This window comes from Jaculus jaculus, chromosome 10, assembly GCF_020740685.1.
Source record: "Jaculus jaculus isolate mJacJac1 chromosome 10, mJacJac1.mat.Y.cur, whole genome shotgun sequence".
Taxonomy (NCBI): domain Eukaryota; kingdom Metazoa; phylum Chordata; class Mammalia; order Rodentia; family Dipodidae; genus Jaculus; species Jaculus jaculus.
In genome coordinates this window covers 82,292,542-82,307,122 of record NC_059111.1, presented here as the reverse complement: position 1 = coordinate 82,307,122, position 14,581 = coordinate 82,292,542, and the positions used below count along the sequence as shown (strand labels likewise).

The 14,581-nt window shown below is 40.5% G+C and overlaps 1 pseudogene; it reads left to right on the top strand.

The window, feature by feature from the left end:
- The first annotated feature begins 711 nt into the window (after positions 1–711).
- On the top strand, positions 712–2,403 carry LOC101614305 (annotated as a pseudogene).
- Positions 2,404–14,581: the final 12,178 nt, after the last annotated feature.

Sequence of the window (14,581 nt, the reverse complement as noted above, 5' to 3'; positions counted from 1 at the left end):
GTTTACCAAAGGAAAAGAAAATAGATAACTTCCATAGCATTAATGAAGTGCAAATTAAATCCACTGTTCTGTAACTCTATATTTTTTATTTTGTATCATGAAAATAATAATTTTTTAAATATGTTCATAACAAATTTTAATCTTGGAAGTTCTGAACATATGACTTTTTAGATAGTCTCTTGCTATGTGGCTCAGACTGGCTTGGAACTTATTGTGTAGGCCAGACTGACCACAAATTCTATCTTCCTGCTATAGCCTCCCTTGCCAAATGCTGGAACATAGTTAATTTAACAGACAAGGTCTATTGATAACAAAAAGACATACTGTTAAATAGTTGTGAGTGCAAAATCATTTTATTTTTATAAAAACCTTTCATTTGATCTATCTATCCATCTATCTAGAGAGAGAGAAAGAGAGAGAGAGAGACAGCTGAGCTAGAAAAATGTCTATCAGAGTCTGTCAAATTAATCACTGTTTAAAAGTTCATTTAGCTCTTTTTGCCATTGCAGTTGGACTGAGCAGCCCCGCACGGTCCGCTTGGCTGTTTTTTGAAGGGGGTTAGACCCGGGTGGGCTATAGCAGGAGGGCCGCGGCAGCAGCGGTGGTGGAGGCCCGGGAGAGGGGACGCCAACAAGATACTTGAAGTATTGATAACACCAAGGAAATCTGTCACAGTTTGAAAGATAAGCAAAGTTTGATTTCCACACAGAATAAGAAACAAAAATGGCATTGTACCATCATCACTTCATCACCAGAAGAAGAAGGCGTCCAATGAGAATTTTTGTGAAAGTTGATCGCCATGTGATGGCAAAGCACTCTTCAGTTTATCCAACACAAGAGGAGCTGGAGGCCGTGCAGATCATGGTATCCCACACTGAGCGGGCTCTCAAAGATGTGTCTGACTGGATCTAAGAGCAGGAAAAGGGCAGTGGTGAGCTTGCTGAGTCTGAAAATATGGACGCACCCCCAGATGATGAGAGCAAAGAAGGGGCTGGGGAGCAGAAGGCAGAACATATGACTAGGACCCTGAGGGGTGTGATGCGGGTCTGCCTGGTAGCCAAGGGTCTTCTGCTCAAGGGGGACTTGAATCTGGAGCTGGTTCTGCTATGTAAGGAGAAGCCCACGACTGCACTCCTGGACAAGGTGGCTGACAACTTGGAAATCCAGCTCACTACTGTAACTGAAGACAAGTATGAAATTCTTCAATCTGTGGACGATGCTGCAATTGTGATAAAAAACACAAAAGAGCCCCCGTTGTCCTTGACCATCCATCTGACGTCCCCTGTGGTCAGAGAAGAGATGGAGACAGTGTTAGCTGGAGAAACGCTATCAGTCAACGATCCCCCAGACGTTCTGGACAGGCAGAAATGCCTTGCTGCCTTGGCGTCCCTCGGTCACGCCAAGAGGTTCCAGACCAGAGCCAATGGGCTGAAGTCATGTGTCATTGTCATCCGCGTCTTGAGGGACTTGTGTACCCGCGTGCCCACCTGGGGTCCCCTAGGAGGATGGCCCCTGGAACTGCTGTGTGAGAAATCCATTGGCACAGCCAACAGGCCAATGGGTGCTGGCGAGGCCCTGCAAAGAGTGTGGGAGTGCCTGGCATCCGGCATCATGATGCCAGACGATTCTGGCATTTATGACCCTTGTGAAAAGAAGCCACTGATGCTATTGGGCATCTAGACAGACAGTAACGGGAAGATATCACACAGAGTGCGCAGCATGCCCTGCGGCTCGCTGCCTTTGGTCAGCTCCATAAAGTCCTGGGAATGGACCCCCTGCCTTCCAAGATGCCCAAGAAACCAAAGAATGAAAACCCTGTGGACTATGTTGTGCAAATCCCTCCCAGCACTACCTACGACATTACTCCTATGAAGCGGCCCATGGAGGAGGATGGGGAGGAGAAGTCTCCCAGCAAAAAGAAGAAAAAGATTCAGAAGAAAGAGGAGATGGCAGAACCTCCCCAAGCCATGAATGCCCTGATGAGGCTGAACCAGCTGAAGCCAGGGCTGCAGTACAAGCTGGTTTCCCAAACAGGCCCTGTCCACACCCTTATCTTCAGCATGCCAGTGGAGGAAGATGGTAGTTCACTGGAGGCCTCTGGGCCATCCAAAAAGACTGCTAAGCTGCACGTGGCCCTTAAAGTGTTACGGGACATGGGCTTACCAACAGGCGCTGAAGGAAGGGACTCAAGCAAGGGAGAGGACTCGGCTGAGGAATCAGAGACAAGGCCTGCTGTGCTGGAAGCTCTTTCCACTCCCAGTGCAGCCTTCTCAGATGCCACTACTGAGCAGGGGCCGATTTTGACTAAACATGGCAAAAAACCCAGTTATGGAGCTTAAGGAGAAGAGGCGTGGGCTCAAGTACGAGCTCAGCTCTGAGCCTGTACTCCACAATATCAGGTAGGGTGCATATTTGTTAATGGGGGGGAGGGAGGATAAAACAGACTTTGAAGAACAGGACACACCTTGAGAACTCAGGCCCCTTCAAAAGTATCTACGTTTTTCTTTTTTCACAATACAGATCGGCTGGCCCAATCTGAATGGTTGTAATTTCTCAAACAATTGCAGCTGAATGGACAGCATTATAGTACCAAAGGTTTCTTTCTATGGACTGCAACTCTGCACAAGTTCTCAGGACATGAGCATAACAGCAAGCCTTTCACACAAACTGTTAGCCCAATCCAGACAAAGCTCCTTTCCAGCCACATAAGCCAAACCTCACAGTTTTTGCTAACATTCTTTCTGTCTGCTTAATCTTGATTTTCTTGATATTTTATTTATTTATTTGCAAGCAGAGAGATATGGGAGGGGGGGGGGGGTAAAGAGAATTAGCATGCCAAGGCCTATAGCCACTGCAAATGAACTCTACACTCATGTGCTACCTTGTGCATCTGGCTTTACATGGGTACTGGGGAATCGAACCTGGGTCCTTAGACTTTGCCAGCAACTGCATTAATTGCTGAGCCATCTGCACAGCCCTAATTTTGTGCTTGTTAATTAGCTAAAAAAAGTAGGCCACCCTATTACCTTTTCATGTCATCAGTTTGGTTAGTCCCCCTATCCTTTCCTCTCATTTATTTCCTTTCCTTTGAACGCACTTTAACCTTCTTCTTAAATCCTCCCTCATCCACCCTTTCATGGCTCATGTGTGACTTCCTGGCCTCTACTACCTTTTACCCCAAGTTATATACCAATCAAAATATTTGAAGTTAGGATGAGAGAAAACATCTAGCATTTGTCTTTCTGAGTCTGGGTTACTTCACATAGTATAGTATTTTTTTCAGATCCAAGAAAAATCCAGGACCAGGAATGTAATACCTCCCATGAAATATTGGTCAAGAAAACCTCTGAGGTCCTGAAAACAATACAGGCTATTGCTAAAGCTCTTGGTTGTCAGAACTAGATAGTAAGTCCTTATTGTTGAAAATACAGCATGGTTTGGTCGTAAGACATCGAATAATCAAACTGGAAAAGAGTGGAAAGCCTCCTCCTTGTTGGTAAGTTTTTATAGTGTTGGAAAGCTGTGCAGGCTGTGTAAAAGAAAAGTTAGCAACAGTCTTTCCCAGTGGTAGATCCACACTACTTATTATACAGCCATCCAGCCAGGCAAGATGTATCTACTGATACACTAGTGGCATGACTGTTAAGGAGGTAGCCAACTGCTCTCTCATTGGGTCTAAGGCCTGCTCTATGGGAGGGAATTTATATATACCTAGTGCTGAAAACCTAGACAAAATCCTAAAAGGTTATAGATACTAGAGAGGAAGCTACCTCTGGTGTTTGACTAGTGGATATGTTGTGCTCACCAAATTTTCACCTAAAATTTCATACTTTCTCCCGTACATTAGTGATGCTCTCCCCCTTTGGCCACAGGGCCTTCTCTTTTCTGATAGTGGTGGATACTAGAGAGGTTCAAATTTCATCAAGGTCTTAGACATCACAGGTAAATGAGACATCTCTAGCACACCCTTAAAGGCTTAGGGAACATTGTAGAAGAGAGGATAGAAAGAATTTAAGAGCCACAGGGTGGGGAGGGATACTTTGGGACACTCTCTTCCAAACATAAAGTGATTGGTAACTGTTGCACTTATGAGCTCAAGCAGACATCATCGCCTCCTCAAGAAATGCACAGTATTGAGCCCATCAAGAGTTCATCATGGAAAATGAGGAGGATTAAGAAAAGAGAGAAAGACAGCAAAATTGAAGAGCTGGAAAGAAGAAAGGGTTTGAAATGGGGTCAGAGAGCGGAATAAAAGAAAATAATGGCAAGGAATTGTGATCCAATTAGAGTACGTTCATATGCAAAGATTGTGATGGCACACTCCTTTAATCCCAGCACTCGGGAGGCAGAGGTAGCTGGATGGCCATGAGTTCGAGGCCACCCTGGTACTACATAGTGAATTCCAGGTCAGCCTGGGCTAAAGAGTGAGACTCTACCTTGAAAAAACAAACAAAAAAAAAATCTTTTTTAGGAAATGAATTAAGTTATCTTTTTCACTTCTGGCTTCATAGTATATATATTCTATGTTACTTTCAAAATGAGAACTATCAACTCTGTTTTAGTTTTAACAATGTGTGACTGTTAGATAGCATTTGAGGTTAATTGAAATATTTTGCCTGGCAGTATTCTGAAAAGTAAACACTAGCTGTATCAATAAAGGAGTATTATTGCTTTCATTTCTGCTGCTCTTTCAAATTAGATACAGGTGTTTGAGTCTTATCTTTCCTTAGAGTGATTGACAAATATAAAAATTCTTAACTATGGTAATACTGTCAGGCATAGTTTTCTTTTGAATGAGAAAGATATGGTATATTTAAAAGTGTTGTGATTCCTTTAAAATAAATACTATGTGGCAACAAAAATAAAATAGAGAAATTTGTAAAATATAATTGAATTACCATACTAAAAATATTGTCTTCATCCCTAGTTTAGTGTTTGTGTCTTTGACTGGAACAAAGCATCAATTACAGGAATGAATACTACCCTTTCTGTAAATATCTTTACTAGTATTTGACAAAAGCCAATAATAAAAAGTGTGGAAAAAAGTCCTAGGAGTCGTATCAGACAGTAACAGTGCAAGACACTACAACACTGGAAAAGTGACCGGAGCATTTGACTATCCAAAAAGAATGATGTCATCAATAATCCAATGTTCTCTTGCTAGCTTGCTTGTACCTAATGCATTCTGTTTAATTTAGTGATTACAATGTAGATAGATGGCGAAAGATATGTAGAGGCATATGTGTATATCATTGGCTTGGAACTAACTCTGTGACCCAGGCTGACCATGAGTCCTGAGTCCTCTTGCCTTCCAAGTGCTACAATTACCAGCATTTACCACCATACTTAGCTAAAAGATATATTCTGCATTCTAGTTAATTTACATTTTGTCCATTTTTAATTTTTTTGAAGAAACATTAGTAACAATAATGATGTATAATTTTTTTCTCAGTGCTGGAACTCAAACCTCAGGCCTTATGCTTTCTAGGTAAGCTTCCTGCCACAAAGCTACATGGCTGGCAGGATGGCTCAGCAGTTAAGGCACTTTCCTGCAAAGTCTAATGACTAGGGTTTAATTTCCCAGTACCCACATAAAGCCAGATGCACAAAGTGGCACATTGCATCTGGAGTTCATTTGCAGCAGCTGGAGGCCCTAGCTCACCCATATTCATTTTTCTCTCACTGTCTCCCTGCTTTCAAATAAATAAAAATGTTTTTAAAAAGATACAGCCCAAGATTCCTATACATTATGACATGGAACATGTGTCATTAGCAGTTATTACAGAAAGGGAAGTTTTATGGGTAACCACTGTTTTGGGTTTTTTTACTTGGCATGGGATTTCTCAATACATTCAACATCTAAAGGATATATGCTTCCATGAGGGAATATGGTATGCATACATTTTCAAAATAATTGACCACAGAATTATTTTCCAACAAGATGCCTATTGATGTGGAGAAATAAATTGAAGTGCAGCTAGCTTCTACCTACATATACCAATGCTGATCTGATCATTTGGAACATGAGTGAAGACAATTATCTCAGAAAACTTCTTCAAGGGTTCCCCATCCTCCTCGTCACACTGATCATTTCTCTCTGCATGACCTAGAACTTATCCTGGAATTTGACTTCCACTCTGATTAAAATATTCTTGCCTTAAGAAATACCTGAACAGGGCTGGAGAGATGGCTTAGCGGTTAAGCGCTTGCCTGTGAAGCCTAAGAACCCTGGTTCGAGGCTCGGTTCCCCAGGTCCCACGTTAGCCAGATGCACAAGGGGGCACACGCATCTGGAGTTCATTTGCAGAGGCTGGAAGCCCTGATGCGCCCATTCCCTCTCTCTCCCTCTATCTGTCTTTCTCTCTGTGTCTGTCACTCTCAAATAAATAAATTAATTAATTAAAAAAAAAAGAAATACCTGAACAGAAAGAATAGATTTGCTTGCTATAAATTTAAACACCTTATGACAAAAGGTAAAAATTTAGATGTGAAAATATATGCATTTTTGAAGAAGACATATCTACATTTTAATATTTTCCATTAATGCACAAAGATTCTGCCAAAATTCTCATGCAGAGATGGAGTTTGCTATCAATTATCTCATAGCTTCAGATTTATATGGATACAAAAGTTCCAGCCAAGTTTTCTATTGGAGAATGTAGTTCACTAGAACACCAATAATAGCAATGTGCGAAATGAGGGCAGCAGATAGCAATGCTCCTGTTAGCAAGATACCAATAGGAAATGCAAAATACATGAATTAAGGCTCCGGGGCTATTGCACACCCCAGAAGTGACCCAGTCTAACCACTTCCTCTGATGATGGACTTGTTTCAGTCCACTAGATGGCAGGATGACTAGAGAGATGATGGTTTCCCCTGAAAGTATCAGTGCCCAAACAGAAGCTAAAGGGCCATGCCAGAGGTGCTGTGAAAGACAGTGAATTAGGTGACCTTGGAGGCTCCTCTTCTCTAACCTACCATAACCCAAGATATATTAAAGTAACCCAAATGGCAAAACTTAATGAAATTTTGCATATTTTGCTTAAAAATTGTTAAAGTGATTTGTGTAGAGTGAATGCTCACATGGTTGTGTTGTTTTAGAATGCTATTTATAAAACTGATGTTCTGACCATACCTTCTGCTTGCAGCAGAGAGTAAATGTTTCAGGGAGGAAATGGGGAAGAGAACATGCTTTTTAAACATCCTAGGAATCAATAGGAGTCCCTTTTACCTTTCCATGCTTTACTAATGTCTGATCGATAGCTGGTCTACTGAAGACATCTAATAGTGTCAAGAATATCCTGCTTGAAGTTGATGTGCTTAGGCAGAGACAGTCTGGTAATCAAAGTTGCATCAAAAAATGGAAAATTTTCCATAGTGAGAGAAATGTGCTCTGAATCTATCTCTGCCCCTGAAGTGGGATGAAGAGAGATGAAGACAGTTCCATGTAACCAACAGTCAGTACAGAGAGGCTTTGTGAGGGTTCTCAGACAACTCTTGCATCTGGAGGACGTAGTGGGCTGGCTACTGACGCTCTCATCAGAAATACAAAGGGGTACAGCTATGACTGGCTTGTTGCTCTGGTGACAAAGCAAAACAGTTCTATGCAGAGCAGTCCAGCTCTCATAATTTTTATAGGAAGAAAGGAAAGAAGAAATGGAGAGAAGGAAGGAGAGAGGTAAAATAGCACAGAACATACTGTCTTAGAGTCTTAGAGGCAGTACTTCGAAAGAGAATCTTGAGGTATCTTCGTATGCCTTAAAGTAAGAAAGATTTTTAATAAGTCACCAAAATAAGATGGATGACCTCTACAGGGAGCCAGGGAAGAGAGGCTTCTTGAAGGTGGGCTGTGGGAGGGACTTCAGAGAAACTATCTCAGTGTTTCTTGTCTGCAAATCTGGGACAGAAGAGTGAGGGTTCAATTCCAAAGGGCGTCCCAGCCAGCCCTCACTTGTCTGTCTCTTTTCATTTTCTCTACCTTGCCTGCACTCTCATCATGGTGTAGTGAAACATGGTCACTGGAGTGAGGAAAAAAACAGTACAGACAGATCTAGAAAAGTTCAAATTCTGACTTTGAGTGTAGATTAAAATTATGATGATTATACTGGTCTAGAAGCATTCACTAACTGGAGAATTTTTTATTACATGGGATTAAGAAAATCATACTCGGGCTGGAGAAATGGCTTAGCAGTTAAGCGTTTGCCTGTGAAGCCTAAGGACCCCGGTTTGAGGCTCGATTCCCCAGGTCCCACTTTAGCCAGATGCACAAGGGGGCGCACGCGTCTGGAGTTCGTTTGCAGAGGCTGGAGGCCCTGGCACACCCATTCTCTCTCTCTCCCTCTATCTGTCTTTCTCTCTATGTCTGTTCCTCTCAAATAAATAAAAATAAAATTAAAAATATATATTTAAGAAAAGAAAATCATACTCTAAGCCAGGCCTGGTGGTGCACACCTTTAATCCTAGCACTTCAGAGGCAGAGGTAGGAAAATTGTTGAGACTTAGAGGCCACCCTGAGATTACAAAGTCAATTCCAGGTCAGCCTAGGCTAAAGCAAGATCTACCTTGAAAAACCAAAAAAAAAAAGAAAGAAAAGAAAGTTATACTACTTCAGGACTAAGACGCTTCATATGGGATTGTTCAATATAACAGCAAGACCCTAGAGTTCTCCACGCAAGTATACATCAGAAGCAGGTATGCAGTGTGACTGAAGGAGAGACGTCCAAGGGTCTTATATTCCTCTAGAAGGAAGACCAAAATTAACAAACCTACAACAGTTAATCAAAACTAGTTGTCTCCATCTCTATCTCTCCTGATACCAGAAATTAGGCATAACTGACGAGGGCAAGGAGTAGTCACTGAACTGACTTGACACACTAAGTTCATGCTTGACAGAATGCAGTTAGTGGACTAGGGATCTTTTGTTTTCACTTTAGGGTAGAAACTGATTTGAATAGGAGGTTAAGCTACTCTTGGATCCACGTTTAATGACTAAGAAATTTCTACTCATCAGATTTAACAAACTTAAATTGAATCTTTCCTTTTTACACCATAACATTCAACTTCTCGTTTGAATTCACTCAGAATCACAAGGGGGATTCGTGAAGCACACATCTGTTGTTGGTGGTGACATCTCCAGAGATGATTAGGTCATGATAAATCAGAGCTAATCAGTAGATTAATTCTGGGATGGATTCATGTTATTGAGAAATAGAAGGTAGGGCCTTTGGAGGACGTAGGTCACTGGGGCTATATGTTTAGGGCAATATCATGCAGTGGCTCCTTCCCGCATTCCTTCACTCTGCTTCTTGCCCAACACAAGATGAATGATTTTCTTTGCCTTATGCCATCACTGTCATGATGTCCTGCCCATATGCCTGGGGTGAAATGATGATGGTCTGACCCCTCTGGAACTTTAACAGAGTTAAAATTTCCTCTATAAAGTTATCCTCAAAGGCATTTTGTCATCGTGACCAAAAACCCAGCTAGTGAATCCTGGTAAGTATTATCTCCTTTTTATTCCTGCTAGAACTTCAACAATACAGACCAGGCTGGGCTGATGGCTCAGCAGCTAAAGAGCTTACCTACAAAACTTAATAACCCAGGTTCAATTCGCCAGTACCCATGTACAAAGTGCACATGTATCTGGAGTTCATTTGCAGGGACTAGAGGCCATGGTGTGCCTCCCGCCCCACATCTGTATCTCTCTGCTTGCAAATAATTTTTTTTTTTAATAAAGCCTGTTTTCAAGTCAGGTTTGTATTAACACAGGCACTAGTGAAGGGGGCTCTGCCTTCCCGGTAGGGCATTATGCATGCATCAGATGACTCTTTTAAGATATGGAATTCAGAGGTTTAGCATCCCTTCAGGATTCACAGTGACTTTCTAATAGTCGAAGAACTCCAGTGACTTTTCTTATTATTGTGCTCATCGTCCCTTCCCACCTTGGGACTTCCCGCGGTTCCCTATTCTCTAAACTATCCTGTGCTCATCATTCTTCAGAAATTACTTTTTAGGTTTCCCCCCCCCTCTACTTTGCCTCTTATATTTCTTCTTCCCAATATATTGTCTCAGAATTCTTTAATGAATTTTTTATTAAGGAAACTGTACGTTGGAACTCAGTCATAAGAAATAACACATAGATCCCTTGGCAGTTTCCCCAGCAAGAAAACTTTCCAAAAGAAAAGAAGAAAGAAAGAAAGAAAAGTCACAGCCAAGATACTGGCATTTGTTACAGTGTATTAGGCTTATGCATATTTCTATGTTTTATTTTTGCTTCCATCTCTGTGTATATAAATTCTATGCAAGGTCATCACCTGTGTAGGTTCATGTACTTACTAAGTCAAGATAACTGATTTGTTCACACTAGTAGGCTTGTGTTGTTGTGTTGTCTTTTTTTCTTAATCTCCATCCTACGGTCCAGTGCTCATTACACCTGACCATAACTAATCTATACAGCATCCTAAAATCTTGAAATTTCAAAAGTGGAATGTAAGAATAACCTTTAAGCATTTGCTCTAACCACTCAGCATAATTCCCTGGAGGTTCACCTAGGTTGTTGCATAGTTTAGTACCACCATCTAGTTAACACCTGTCAACAGAATGAAAACATGGTTTAATGACTTTATATGGATAGCTCATTACTTTTTTGTTCAAAAGGAATACCCAATTTGGGTACCTTTTCATGTCAGTTACAGAATATTGCTATATTCCATACTTCTTTATTTTACATGAGGTAAAAGAACCTAAAGAATATATTTTCTTTCATCACCATGACTCAAACACATCAGAATAGAAAAGAATGCTTCTGTGGAGATAATTTCATAGTATCTCCTGCACAAAATCTTGGCTGAAGCCCAGCCAGCTGGTGTGTGTCATTGGCAGCACAAGTATAAAACAGGTAAGATTTTAGATAAACCATTCTAAAGTCTGTCTTATGAGAATTCCTAATCCTGGCTCAAAAGGAGAATCACGTGGTGAATGATCAAGAAAAATCAATTCTGAGGCCTCACAAAGATGACTAAAATCATAACTTTTAAGGGAGAATACATTAAATTCAAAAGTGATATCTAGCCGTTTGTGGTGGCACACGCCTTTAATCCCAGCACTTGGGAGGCAGAGGTAAGAGGATCACCAAAAGTTCAAGGCCACCCTGAGACTACATAATTAATTCTAGATCAGCTTGGGCCAGAGTGAGACCCTACCTCAAAAACACAAAAACAAAAGCAAAAAGTAATATCTAGCCAAAACCTGTTATCTTTTTTTCTACTTGGCATCCAGCATCTATTTCAATCAGACAGTGCCCAGGTCTTAAAGGTTCTTAAATATTTTGAATAACACATCTAATTATATCACATGGCATTATGAAGTTAAAATATGTTTTGATCCTGGTGCTAAAAATTATACCTGAAAATTGAAGTGGAATTCTGACACTTCTGGTAGAGAATATAGCAGATAATCTAAACTGTAACATCCTCTTGTGGCCCTTATAAAGAACTCAGGCAAGTTAGCTTTCATAACACCAACAATATTTGAATGTGGACAATGTCTCAATATTTCTTTCTGTTCAGTTTATTTTTAAATTTATCTTTTTTTAAAAAAAACTACATTTTTCATGTGATGAATTTACTGTCTTTAATACATCCTTCAGTTTGGTCTAATAAAATTCCTTCAAGAAGTTTTGAAATTCGTTAGTGATTACCCTCTAAAACGTTTAGCTACTCTTTCACATTCAAAGAATTTTAGCTTATTCTGGAGTAGTAGAGTGGCCAGTGAAAATCTCAATATCAAAGGTTTCCTGCAAGTAAAGATAGCCATATGATACATATATGACCAATAATACTGTGGTGGTTTGACTCAGGTGTCCCCCATAAACTCAGGTGTTCTGAATACTAGGTCTCCAGCTGATGGCAATTTGGGAATTAAAGCCTCCTGGAGACAGTGTATTGTTGGGGTAGACTTATGAGTGTTATAGCCAACTTCCTCTGTGCAGTATTGTCCATCTGATGTTGGCCAGGAGGTGATATACAACTTTTGCTCATGCCATTTCTTTCCTCTGGCATCATGGAGATTTCCCCTTGGGTCTGTAAGCCCAAATAAACCACAAGCTGCTCTTGCTTAGGTGTTTTCTGCCAGTAATATGAACCTGACTACAACAGTAAAATTGGTACTGAGAAGTGGTGTCATGCTGCTAGAAATCTGACTGTGTGGCTTTGGCCTTTTGGAATTGCTTTGCAGGAGGAATGTGGACAAATTTGAAATCATGGCCTAAGAGACACCTTGTAGTTCTCTAAGTACAGCTTGATGGACCACTCTGGTCAGAGATGAAAGATCTGAATGCAGTAAGAACTATGGATTGAGAGGTTTGACTTATGAGGGTGAGAAAGAGCTTACCTGGATTGGATTAGAAGCAGTTTGTGTGAGAAGCTTGCTGTTAAGCCCATACCTTACATTGCATAGAAATGGAATGGTGTGAACAGAGGGACATGGCACATAAATAAAATGTTTGGGCTGAACCTTCTGTCCTTTCAGTTGCAATTGTAAGAGAGATTGCAACCTTTGAGAATGGGCCAGCTGGCCTGCATTGGAAGAATACAAACTCTTTGGAAGTGGCCTGAAGAAGTGTCCTGTTCTTCAAAGTTTGCTTTATTCCCCCATGGAGTAACAAATTGGCATCCCAACTGGTATTATGAAGTATAACAAATGCAGGAAAGAGAGGATCATTGAATTTGCAACACAGTTTTGTATTTTGGAAATGGCCATGGGCAGTGTGAAGCAGGATTGTTGAATTACCTGTGTGGAGACCAATGGAGCCACTAGGATGAACTGTGGGTTGCAGTAGAGATCCAGTAAGGATGCCAGGACTAAGGGATTGCTACCAAGAAGAGCTTCCAGCACCAGATGCATATTTCTGGGACTGTGAATAGCCTAGCTAGAGGAGCAGAATTGGAACTCCAGAGATGTGTCAGTGGTGTTGGAATTATCAAGCTTGGAGACTTGTAACGGACTGGAGCTGTTGGACTTGGAGCTATCTAGCTTGATGTTTTCCCTATTTAAATCTTGTTTATTTGTTTGCTATGCCTAATGCCATCTTTTGCAGCATGAATGTTTATTGTGTGCCATTATAAATCTTTTTTTTTTTTTTGTATTACTGCTTAGTTAAAAGACCTTGGACTGTGGGCATGATTGAATATTGTTGAGATTGATTCAAAACTATGAGGACTTTTAAAGATGGATGAATGCACTGTTTTACATCATGTATGGTTATTAGTTCATGGGGTCCAGACTCAGGTGTTCCCCCATAAACTTAGGTGTTCTGAATGATAGGCTCCCAGCTGATGGCAACTTGTAAATTAAAACCTCCTAGTGGCAGTGTATTGTTGGGGGGCAGGTTTATGGGTTGTATATCCCACTTCCTCTTACCAGTGTTGGGCACACTTTACTGTTGCTGTTGTGTACCTGATGTTGGCCAGGAGGTGATGTCCACCCTCTGCTCTTGCCTACATTTCCCCTTGACATCATGAAGCTTCCACTTGAGTCTATAAGCCAAAATAAACTTTTTTCTCCACAAGTTCCTCTTGGTCATGTGTTTTCTGCCAGTAATGTGAACCTGACTGCGACAAATATAAAAACAGATGAGCTATTAAATACTAACAAAATATTGATATTACTAATCTTGTGTGTGCTTTGAATGTAAAAAAGATTAATGAAACCATATGTGATCATGCATTAAGCACTATGGATAATACAAAAATAAGTTGGGGCCCTAATTTTGTGAAACTTGATCCTGAATTGCACTCTCAGTAAGGAATATAGGAGTGTTTATTTATTTATTTATTTTGGTTTTTGGAGTTAGGGTCTCACTCTGGCCCAGGCTGACCTGGAATTCACTATGTAGTCTCAGGGTGGCCTCAAATTCACAGCAATCCTCCTACCCCTGCCTCCCGAGTGTTGGGATTAAAGGCGTGTGCCACAATACCTGGCTTTAAATATTTTTTTGCGGGGGTAGTGTTTATTCTTTATCTCTCATCACCAACAGCTGATATTCTGATCTTGGCAATTTGGGAGAAGGGATGCCATTAAGTAAGCATTGCAGGTGTCTGCACAGAAAAGCTTTCAGGATGAATTGGAAAAGTGAGTGCCAGGGAATAGAACAAAGACACAATTACCATCTGCTTCCTTGATCAAAACACAGTTTTCATAAGTTGTGATTTGAACTTTACACAATACTGAGGATAGCATTTTAAGTATTGAAGTAAGGATAATGTTCAGTATACCTTGGGCCTAGAGGAATTTAAAATAGATTTTTTTTTCCAAATCCTGAAATATTTGAATTTATACATAGCAACATGTCTTAGGAATAGGATCTAGGTTTAAACAAAAAAATTGTTTATGTTTCATGTGTTCCTTATACATGTAGCTTGAAGATAATTTTATATAATATTTTTAATAATTTTGTACATGAAACAAAGTGGTATTATGTTAGTACCCAAATATTTCAGATTTTGGAGCATTTCAACTTTCTGATGTCCTTGATTAGGAATGAACTACTTGTAATAGTTTTCTAGAAGAAAAATAAGATGA